Raw genomic sequence first — 10,442 nt, 5'->3', positions numbered from 1 at the left:
TTAGAGCAGGTACTGAAATAGTGGAGATACTGAAAATTAGTGCAGATACTGAAAATTTCTGAAATGAGAATCGTTACATATTATTTAATGTTGAAATTATGAAATAATTAACACCAAAATGAGGCATACTTGGCTTTTTTTCAGAATTAATTTTCAAATGCTACTTCTTGTTTTTAGGTTTAGCTATCTGACTTTCATCCCCTTAGGACAGTGACAAAATTCTCAATTACCACCATTTTAACAGGATTAGATTTTATTATTTTTTTTTCTACAAGCTCTGGCTTCCAGATGCACTAGTGTCATTTCTTTAAAACACTGTGTATGACAACGAGATAAAGGGGGAAGACAAAACACAAATGAAGTGAATAGATCAGTAAGTTAACCAATGTCATAAACTAAAAGGAAGAGCTAGAGAGTGATCAGGAATATATATGTTACAATTTAAAATACTAATAATTAGGATAGATTTATTTTAACTTCATGTTACAATTTACTGTGCTCATCTCAGTTGCTTCCTTCTCTTTCTATTCTTCCCATACCCGTTGAAAGATTTAAACACCTTACTTGTTAGTAATAAGCATTGATTCAGCATCCCTCATGAAATGATGCATGATTTTACTCCATCACAGATAATTTCAGAAACATTTTGCTGCCTGCTTTTATCTGCACTCTACTTGTGGAGAGGATTTGAAAAGGTTTGCGTAGTTGACTGCTCTGCAGTAATGCGAGGGTTTTGTTATCCAGCTGAGCTACCATAGTTGGTCCAGATAGCTTGGATTCTTTCCTTCTGCAGCCAAAATCTCACAAAACCTCTTGCTGAAACACAAAGGAATAGGAGGGAAAGGGCAAATGAATCACCAAACCTTTCAAGAGACTATTGATATTCCTCCTGGAACATAGCAATTAATGCTTCTCTCAGCCCCGCCTGATCACCTTGTTGTCCTCTGCCTGTGTACCCACTTAAACAATTTTTGGGCAGAGATCTTGAGTTGCTTCTGTTATCACATCCAGTCCTGCTTTAACCAGAGGCAGCAGACCGGTTACTACTGAATTCAGCACAGACAGAATTGAGAATCACATCTCTTTGGATCCAGCAAAAGTCCCGCAAGAGCCGGGTTCACACATACACTCATGTTCAGAGCACAGTATCCCAGGTTCAGGACGTACTGCACCCCAGCCGTGGGACATTCTTGTCCTGGCATGTGCAGTGGTGTTTGCTGATACCAGCTTGCATTTGTGGGAGACACCCTCAGGCTCACAGGCCAACTTAGTTTGTCTTTCATTATGGCAGGAAAAGAGAAAGCCTACTGCAGCCCAGACAATGCTGAGATGTCTCGTCCAATTTTCCTTTCCTGTTCCCTGTGTCTCAGTCTTTCCTCAAGCCTCTGCACTAAAACACTCACCCAATAACTGTAGCAGGTAATGCCAAATAACCAACAGAGGCATTTGAGCATTGAGCTCCTAGCGGCTATCACAGTGATTTGCATGTACCCGTTACTGTGTATGCTGCAGGGCAAGGGCAATATCTGTGATCCTCATGGATGGGGGTGTTGGGATCCTTGCACAGGCTGCCAGCTGTTGAGGGGAGCAGCCCAGAGCCCCCAGCCTCTTCCCTTCCTGATCACAGTGAGGTGCTACAGCAGGTCAGGGGATGACGGACCCCAAAACCCCCCTAGCTCTGGTGACCTGCTCTGTCCTTCATTAATTCTGTGATTAAAGTCTCCACTTAGTGAAGGAGAGCAATAGGTTTTTGTGTTTGTCTCTCCAATGGTTCAGGGCCGATGGGGTGCTTGGGGGCATGATTTTCCCTGGCCTGTATTCTGTATTCTGCTGGCTGCTGCACTCTCCAAAGGGACATTGTTCCCTGGAAGAGGTTTCAGTCCCCAGAAGGGGGACTACAAGAAGTACCGTACAAGAAGTATCTGTCCCTATAAGGGTATCAATCCCTCTAAGGGGCATCAGTTCACATCAGGGCTATCAGTCCCTGCAAGACATGTGAGTACCTGGCAGGGGTATTGGTCCCTGGTAGGGGTGTCAGTTCCTAAAAGGGGTTTCAGTCCCCAGAAGGGGCATCTGTCTCTATAAGGCACATCAGTCCCTGTAAGGGGTTTCAGTCCCCAGCAGGTGTATCAGTTCTTGCAAAAGAGATCAGCCCCTGCAAGGGGGATCAGCCCCTACAAGGTCTCTCAGCCCCTGTAAGGGACATCAGCCTGTCTGAGGACTGCCATGAGTGATCCATGCAAATTGCAGCTTGAGTGCAATCAATAGATGTGACAAGCAGCCAGCGCTGGCAACCGGGGACATAATGAAGGTGTGACTGTGTAAACGGCTAACAGATAACAATGCTATAGGAAATTATAGGGCAGTGCTGTATTGAATAAGTGCAGTGCAAAATGAGCTGCGGCTCGCGGGTCATGCTTCCCCGCTGCTGAAGTGTCTCCTGCTCTTGTCCTTTGTAATTGTAAGTGGCAGCAGTGGCGGCTGAATGCGATGAGGGCATGTATCCAACCCTCATTTGTTCTGCATTACAATGCAGCCCTCGCCGCCAGCAGCTGATCCGGAGTGTCAGTGCCCACCTCCCAAGTGGACCAAGACACCGGTGAAAACTCCATTCACTGAGGAATTAGGAAGGCTGTCATTAAAATAGGGCTGTTAACATCGGGGCTGGTCCTGTAGGGGACAGGATGAAACCTCTGTGCTTTGTTTTAATAAAAACTGCTTTCCCCACAAAGAAACACGGCTTTTCCTACAGAAAGCAAAGGATCATGTGTAAGAAAGTCAAAAAAACACTCATTTGTTTTTGATAGGTTTAAAGAAATATCTATGATATTTAAAATATTTTTGTTTTAAACTCAGAACAGAAGCTTTTGACTACACACAGTTTAAATACAGCAAATTCTCCAGCTGCTACAATGCCTCTTACCCACTCTTTAATATTCGAGGAGAGAAAGAATGGATAAAAACTATTCATTGATTTTTAATTTAATTTCCAAGTCCAGCGATATGAAGTACTTCTCTGCAATTTTCTTCTGACATTCGGATCAAATGTAGTGGTTGTTTTCTGGAACCTCGGGTCTTCAAGACTCAGACTCTTTGGTCTGATTCCCATTTAAAGGTTTACAGATTAAATTTAACATTTGAACCTAATCAAAGACAAGGAGGTAACTGAAAGTGCTCTGCAGAGTTCCCTGATATTTCACCGTCACTGATCAATACTTTCTGCTATTTATGATCACTCCGTACATCCCTTTCCTCCTCTTCATGATGCCAGGCAATTTTATTTATGTTTTTCTTCACTTTAGCCATGAGAATATCCAGTCTTCTGGTTAAAGTAAGACCTACATTAAACAAAACACTTGTTCTATTTCTTTACTAATGCACTGTAAACATAGATCGGTATTTATTCTGTAACCTTGTTTCCTGTTATTTAAATGTGGCTGCTTGCTTTTGCTGTTATGAGAAACAATTCATTTCTTACAAATGTGTCTACCTACAAATGAAAATGAATTCAAGGCAAACAAATTCAGACTCTTTATTTTATTATGTTTTGTCCTATTTTTATTAATTAATTTATTTATTTATTTATTCAATACAGTGAGCAAATCCTTCCCTCTTTTTCTTCTGTTTTCTTGAGGTTGGACAGCTGAATCAGGGTGGGTGTAATTCCCAGGCTCAAAGGAGTCCACAGCAGGATTTGTATCTTCCAGTATACCACAAAAACAGTGTTTGGCAGATGCCCGCATTTGCTGACACAAGATGGTGCCCCAGGAATTAAGAGGACAAGTAACGATACATTTGGTATCTGTAAAATCCATTGCTTTTTTTTTTTTTTTTTTGTTGTTGTTGTCCTGGTTATGTAGAAGTCCCCAGGGAAACAACTTGGTGGGCTGTCTACCTTCTGCAGATGCAGACACTGATGAAGACCATGCAGCCATCCATGGAGCCTCCCAGCATCTCACTGACATCTCAGGAGCTGGGGCTGGCTGCGCTCCTCACAGCAAGGGGCAGGATCCTGCCCTGGGCACATGGGACCAGACCTCCACTGGGAACAAAATGAAGGTCTGCTGGAATTAATCTTGGGCTTCGTTATCACTCCTGCACATCACTGCACTTTGTGGCTGGCCTGGGCCGGCTAACTGCGTTGCGAAAGTGTGTGAAGAAAGATGGTATCAGCCTCTATCTGTCTAAGCCAGAAACAGGCAATACCAGAAAAGCCTGTCTTGTCCAATTTCCAGTTTAGCTTTGCAGACTCGAGAAGTGCAGATAGTTTGGACATGCTTTAGATAAGAAGCTGAATATCTGGGCGTTTTCCTGAGCACAGAACGCTACGCTTCATACAGTTTACTAAATTGTGTCACTAAATTTTTATCCTTCCTGGTAATAGACTTTTTTTTTTTTTCTTCAGTGTTTCTTTGCCCTCCCTCCCAGCCACATTGTTGGTAAATGCACAAATATATGCATACAACCATCAGTGTACACACTCTGGTTGCCTTAGTACCAAACTGTGCATCTTTGCTCAGTGTGCTAGGCTTCTTCAGAAACAAAACTGTGAAGTCAAGAGCAGGGGTGCAGCTGCTCACATGCTCACAAAGCTCTGAGCCCACTGTGAGAATTCACTTTTAAACACACGATGAAAAAACAGTCCTTGCCTCCTTGTCTTTGCAGAAAAATCCCCTATATGCCTGTAGTATAAATGCACTTAGATGCAAAGATGAAAGTGGGTATTTGTGTGTTTTTTTTTTCCTTTTTTTTTCCTTTTTTTTTTTTTCTCATATAGCTGCAAAGGGAGTGCAGCATCTTTGCAGAGCCCTAATTGCCAGGTGCCTGTTTGAGAGGGAGGAGGATGGATGGCTGTTTTGGCACTGGGCTGATCTTTTCAAATTTGGAAGGGAGAAAAAAAGGACTCGTAACAGATTTCTCTGCTCCATAAACCTCTCTCCTCTACAGTCTGAAAAGAAATGTTCATGCTTACAGTTACCTCTTTCCACACAACGTATTTAGAAACATTCATGGGGCTGGCTTTTTTTTTGTTGTTGTTGTTTCTTTTTTTCTTTTTTCTTTTCTTTCTTTCTTTCTTTTTCTTTTTTTTTTTTTTTTTTTTTTTTTCCAGGGAAAATGTTCATTCAGTTTTCCCTTTGCTTGCCTTTCTGGATGCTTTGTCCCATACTTACTGTTCCTGGCTGCTTATAATGTGCCTCTGCTGAAGGAGACTTTCCTGGTCCTCCCCTTTATCAAATGAGATTGAATTTCTGAGGAGCAACTACATTATTGGCACCCCATCTTGTTTGTGAGAAATCCACTGGCTATTGTTGCTGTTTGAAGCATGAACCTCTGAAACATGGATCCTTCCCTTTGGACATGGAGGCTGGGCAATATAATACTGCTCTTCCAGCCCATGAGCCACAAGTCAGCATTTAATTTCTGGGAAATTCATAATTAAAGTGTTTTAGTTATCCCACATTAAAAAAAATAATTAAACACCACCAACAACATACTGAAGGCACTAAGGGTTTACTGCAAGGTAAACCAGGTGAACTCAACCTTTGGGCAAGAGGAGGAGATGGAGGAGTGAAGGATGCAGACAGCTGACTCCAACAATTATTTTCCAGTAAACACTGGCAGGTTCTTTTGTCTCGATCACATTTTGCATTTAGGTAACTATCTCCTTTGTTATCTTGCTGTAGAACCAGACTTTTGTATGAGCAGAGACAGAGCCTCAGCCACTGGCAGATTTACTGAAAGTGAAGATGAAGGTAGCAGGGACAGGGATAGGCATGGGGTAAGATGGGAGGAGCAAAGACGCCTAAATCCTGCTACATGGCCTCAGCACAAACAATGCTTTACTCCACCAACATCCCCAATGCAACCAGTAGCACAGCTTGCCAACTGAGGTATTTTTTCTGTATGTATAAGCATAACACAAATGGTCATCAAAGACCATTGTTTTCCACCATGTTCCCCTTGTTCTTGTACTCAGTGCCCTGAAGATGTGCAAGCCTTCTCTGTGTAATGACAAACTGCTCGGGCGACCTTCAGTGTCACAGCATATAGAAAATTCCAAAATGCTCTGCAGGAAAATCTTTCAAAGGTTTGGATTTCTGGGATTCAAACATATCCTCATTTTATCTATCATGAAGATCACAGCAGACACTCAAGCTCAATGCTGAATTACTGTCTTTTGAAATGACTGTTTTTACAGGCAGCTTCTTGACCAACATTATGGCTTCTCTTTACCCCAGTCTTCAGGAACCTGAGCTGACAACATATTCAAAATAGCATATTCAGCAGCATTCAGCAGAGGTGGGAAGCAAAGGTTTGTATGGTATGTAATTTGTTTGTATGGATAGAGACCAGGGAATACACTTAAATCAATTGTGAGGAGCCTTTTGTTGTTGATGTTGATTTCAACATTGTACATTTTTATGTGCACAGCCTATAAATAAACCAGTAGGAATAATTTTATTAAACTGAGTTACAAAAATAAATGCTTTTCTCTCACATGCCAGTTCTTCTTTCTGGTCTAAAAGTCTGATTTCTTCTTAGATATGACTCATGCCATATCTGTCTTTTTTTTCAATCAAAACGTTCGGGGATGACAGACAGAAGATGTGTGCTCTACGACCGAAGCTAAATGTTAACTACCAATTGCTTACAACACGAGGAACGCAGAAGCTGCAACTGCTGACCTTGCCACTAGCTCCTGCAGAGTGCCAAAGAGGAGCATTTCCCCATGCTTGTGCATTTTATTTCCATGTCTGATTACGTGCTTGCTTTATACAAATCACACGCTGACACAAAATGTCTATGAGTCAGTCTTTTTCCTTCATGCGTTACTCACGTAAGATCCATAACAAAGTCCTCTATTTTCTGCCCACTGTGAAGCCTTGTTAAATTAATCATACTGCAAATTGGAAAGAAGAATCATGTCATTTCTCTTCAGAAAAATTAAAACTTTTGACATTTAAATAGTATATTTACCAAAGCACTTCACGAAATACTGTCATCTATTTTCTGTCTATTAATAACATGTTACAGTGTAAAAACTGTTTTTATCTCTGTCTGTGCAAAAGCATGGCCAACACTGATTGTATTTAACATTTTATCAACTGAAGTAGAGAAGAGATATTACCTCTTTGAGCACCAGCCAAAGGTCTTGTAGCTAATGCTGACCTCTGTCAAATATAACACATTGTATAGGAAGGATTGACAATTATTGTTCTACTGTATTTTGCAAGACACCAAGGGTCAGAGCAATGGAATTGTTACGTTGCAGCAAAGCAATAATTCAAAGCTTGTTTGCCTGTGCTGGTTAAAGCTACTGGGGTCAAAAATATTTACTGCATTAGAATATGGGCAAAATGATAAGGAATTTGTAAGTAAGCTTGCAGTTTTCTTGGTTGTTTTATTTGTTTTCTGGGGTTTCCTTTCTGGTTGACAGGTATTCCAAATCAGCCCACTACCCTCCTATGACAGCAAGATTCTTCTTGTTAGAAAATGATAAATCATCCTTTTAATCTCAAAGAATCAGATTGCATTGAAGCTTTATCTAGCCTTGTGGAAAGGTGGGGTGAGGGTCAAATTAGAAAGCAAAAGCCTTTCTCATTCCATTAGAGCATATATACAATAGTGAAATAAGATTTAAAAATTCATAAAATACATTCTGACTTCTTGTACTTACTTTTTAAGGTCATTATAAAAAATAAGTATCCCAAGATACGCTGTCTGCAAAGACGTGGGTTGCACTTCCCTGTGGTGCATGGCCATCTTTAGACTGCTAATTTCTACTAAGAATATTCTGCTTAGTTGAGAGAGCATAAACTTATATTTTTGGCATTGGAAGTACCGAGTTTGATACCTTGTTATCATCTTATATGGATGCATCTATGGTTCATTTCAAATACACTATAAAAAAGAAAAGTATAACTACATGCTTGTACATAATCAACAGAAATGACAAACCCATTCCCATTATGTTAAAGTCAATAGGGGTTTATTGCAAAACCTCAGTGTGAATAGGATTAGAAACAATACAGAATATAGAATAATACATAATACAGAAGCAAAATATGGAGAATATCAATGAGTTTGTCTAGGTCATCTCTTTCACCCACTGTAGGATTGTTTCCTGGGGTATATTTCCTGTATTTTGCCTCAGTCAGCCTGTGTTTGTTAGCAATATCACCCTGCTGCAAAACCAGCAAATATTGTACTGAACTATCTAAACAGGACTACCATCTACTGGGCTCAGACAGCAATCTTTCTGACCTGCTTAGCACTGTTAATTCCTCAGGTAGCATATGTGTTTTTGTGCACAGTACATTCAGAAAATATATGGACCAAGGATGGAAAGGGGCTGTTCAGGAACAGGCCATATCAATTAAAAGGAATTTTGATTGCAAATGCTTAAAAGAGAAGCAACCCTTATAGCTTAATGAAAGAAAAAATATACCCCAAACTCCAATATTAAAACAGGATGACTTTTCATGAAATTCCCAGGACTTAAAATTGCAGCATGAGGTTTTGGTATCTCTTTTATTATTTGATCACCCATCTTGTATAAACGGTAATGTTACAAAGAGCGACCAAATGTTATGGTGTAGGATAAAGGCGTTGTTTTCCTCCAACAGGGAACAGTATGGAAAGAAGGCATGGCAAAAGTTGAGCATGCTGATTATGGGTCATTCTGATTGTCTCTATCCTCCCAAAGTTAAAGTAAAATGCTGCCTGAAAGCATCTGCTGCTTATGTGCAGGAGGCACTCAACCTGTGGAGAGTGTGAGAATGGGTTTCAGTCTTAAAAGCAGCCACACAGTCACTTTTCATGGATATTATGCTCATGCAAACTTTTTAAAAATGCCTTTAAAATAAAACAAAAAATAAAGTGTAGGACAGCCAAGATACCAATGGGCAAGAGTCTGCTCTATATTTGAAGCTGCAGGTAATATCCTCTAAACAGATGCAGGAATTTTGGCCTCACTTTCAAAGCCATTTCTACCTAAACTTCTCCTGCCCAAGGATTATGTGAGAAACCACACTCATTTATTTTCTGTCCCAACGGATCACTGAAATGTGCGTACGGTATCGAAATATTACAGCGAAACAGTTCAACTACTGTAAAAAATGTAAAATCATAGAACCATTTAGGTTGGAAAAGACAGTTAGGATCATCAAGTCCAACCATCAGCCTGGTCTATCATATATACCAAAGCTTCAACTTTCTTCTGAAGCAAAAAAAAAAAAACACCAAAAAAACAATAAGCCTAACTTGAGGAACATTTAGATAAGGCATGACTATTCATACGTTTTGGCTGGTTGCTAATGGTCTCTTTCTGGGCAAACTATGGTACTAGTGGTGTGGAAGCTAAATAGCTTTGGTCAACTCCTAAAGCCATCTTCTCTTATGGAAAATATTCTCTCTAAGCTCCCAGCAACAGTCACTGGAGAAATAAACACAAGTTAGATGATGATCCAGGAAGAAATATATGAGAAAAAGCTTAAGCAACAGAACTAATGTGTGTGGTGAGAGCAATGGAAATCATACGCATGCCAGAAACCAAGCATCAAAGTTACTTGAGAGCCTGGAGTTTGTAACATTGCATAATTCTCTGGTTGTTGAAATAGTCACAGCACTGTGTTGCAGTGCAGGCAAACTCCTGCTTGCCATGAGACTCGGGATATCCTGCAGAGAAACAGAAACACCAGCCTTGACAAAGCATCCAGCTAAATGTCCTTCAAATCCTTGATTCTAAAGATCCAGTTTGGGTGTGATTCTAGCATGCACTGGACCTGGTAAGACAAGGTTTGAAAGACAGTATTCAGATGAGAAAAACCCTAATTCTAGTGATGACTTAAAGTGACTACTTAAAATCCTGAAAATCATCCAGCTCCATTTTGCTTTGAGCAGTTTTGAGACCTGAAAGAAATATCCAAAGCTTTCTTCTGTTATCTGATCACAGTAAGGTTCTGCCCTCGATGACCAGAGGCTATCAGTAATTTTGCTTCTGTAAGACATCATGTGGGACATGAAGGGGACTCACAGAAAAGCAAAGTTGTGGCAGTGCTTAAGAGTTTGTCATTGACATAATATAAAATAAAAAAGTCAAAGTGAAGCCCAGAAGTCCGAAAAACTAAATTATTGCTTCTAGCTTTCTTTTTCATCAAAATAGTTGATGAAAAAGCAGTACCCATGACAATGGACTTCTCCCTAAATGGATTTAATTAATAGTATATATTTTTTTCCATAAATACTTTTACATTACTTACATAAATACTTTTTCTTTAATATACAAGTTGAAAATCGTGATTGCTTTGTGATATCATACATTTTAATTAACATTAATTTTATTCTTTACCTGTCACATGCTAATAGAGATGGGGAGGATTATTCTTTTTTTCTTTTTATGGCTTACCATTTAAAAGATATAACACGAGTGTTTATTGATA

Source organism: Anser anser, assembly GCF_964211835.1.
Source record: "Anser anser genome assembly, chromosome: 2".
Classification (NCBI taxonomy): domain Eukaryota; kingdom Metazoa; phylum Chordata; class Aves; order Anseriformes; family Anatidae; genus Anser; species Anser anser.
This window is presented reverse-complemented; position numbering follows the sequence as displayed.